Here is a 1,768-nt window from a genome sequence, read left to right on the forward strand (position 1 = left end):
ACAGCACATAGAAAAGTCTTTAGATAAAGAACTACCGAGCTGTGAGGCCAAAGCAGGAGCTACGAGGGACGCTAGAGGTCCTTCTGCGACAAAGTATGAACCAACGCCGCCTCCTTGGGAGGAAAAACTGTGCTCCAAGCAGAGGCAAGGGCACTTGCCTCCTTTGGCACAAAAATTAAGAGATTCGAGGGGAGGAAAGGAAATGTGTCAAGGTCCTTCTTCCTTTCAGAGCTCCATTTTGTCTCCTGACAAGTGGACCGCTGACAGTGACTTCATGTCAGAAAGGCTTGCTTGGGTAAGCTAGCGCGGGTTCCTTACACACCCTCTGCAGTTCTCTGCCGAAGAGATATCAGGGCTGCTGATAGTCTGACCAAAAGGAATCTGGGGGCCCATGAGGGAAACGCCTGGCAACTGGCAGGAGACAGAGGAAAGAGGTGAACTGTGCAAAATGGTTTTCATAGCTTAAACTGGGTCTGACAGACGTGTCCGTCCGTACTTTGGCTATTTAACCTCTTTACGTCACTTCTATAGTGACTTACCCATACCAAAAAAAAAAAAAAGCAATAGATCTCCAAACCCTCACGTGTCAAACACCTTGAGTGTCGTGTAGTGCTTGCTTATGAGAGCAGCCCTTCTCCCAGGAGAACAGCACGGTGCACTTCTAGGGTGAGGGGAATGGAGAAAGACAAGGATATTTCCTTGCAGAAGCCATGATGTCCCAGGAGGAATGTCCCATGGTGGGCCCCAGGAAGCTGAGGAAGTGTGCAGTAGAAGCTCATTCCTACAGTATTGGCAGCTGAATGAGCACAAATGGGTCAATGGTCAATCCCTCCAGAGCACATTTGGGACCGCGGGGAACTTGCAGCCCCTCTTGACCGGCCTGTTTGACTCACCACCCCCAGCTGCTCTACGTGGGAAGGGACGCGGTGACCCCAGGGGCCACCTAGCAAGGCTGAGCCACGGGCAAGGCAGGGGCAGCGGGCAGTGCCGCAACCCTGTTTCACAGCGAGGGACACCGACTGCCCCCATCCTTCTCCACCCACCCCAACAGTGCCAAAGCAGCGCCCGCTGTGCAGGTTGCGGCAGTACCAGGGCTGAGCGTCGCAGTGCTGAGCATTGCCTCGGCCTGGGCTGCCCCCCACCAGACGAAGCCGCCACAGGTGCAGCCAGGCCCGAGGGGAAGGAAGGAGGGCCAAGGCAGAAGGGATCACCTCGTGCCACCCCACTGCCCTCCGCCCCAGGGCTTTAACTGCACCGCGATGCTTTGGGGGGCTGCACTTTCCAGGCACTGTCCTGACAGACTCGAGCAGCATCGCCTGAGGAATATTCCCAGCTTCTGCTGGTGGCAACAGCCCCCTGCCCTCAGTAGCCATCCCGGGCCAGGTGCCACGAGCCATGGTGAAAGGCGGCAGTGGGCAACAGCTTTGTCCCAAGCACCTGCAAAAAGAAACCCGACAGCTTTCCTGTTCTCTTTCGCCCCCGCGGGAAACCGGTGGTCTCTGGGGCTCCCCCGCAGCCCCCCGCAGCTGATGGCTGTGAGTTGAGGGCGGGCGGGCGGCGAGCGGAGAAGGGGGACAAGGCCATGGCGGAGCTGAGGGGCAGCGGCCGCAGCACACGGAGGAGGGGGCCGAGGCCGGCGGCGCGGAGGGGCGGGCGGCCGCGGGAGGGCGGCGGCGTCCCGCTGCCGCGGCGGGGGCCGTGACCGTGACCGGGGCCGGGCCGGCGCCGCCGGGGAGGGGTTTCCCCGGCCGTGGCTTAAGTGCGTGCC

The sequence above is a fragment of the Chlamydotis macqueenii genome, chromosome 4 (genome assembly GCF_036417535.1).
Source record: "Chlamydotis macqueenii isolate bChlMac1 chromosome 4, bChlMac1.mat, whole genome shotgun sequence".
Classification (NCBI taxonomy): domain Eukaryota; kingdom Metazoa; phylum Chordata; class Aves; order Otidiformes; family Otididae; genus Chlamydotis; species Chlamydotis macqueenii.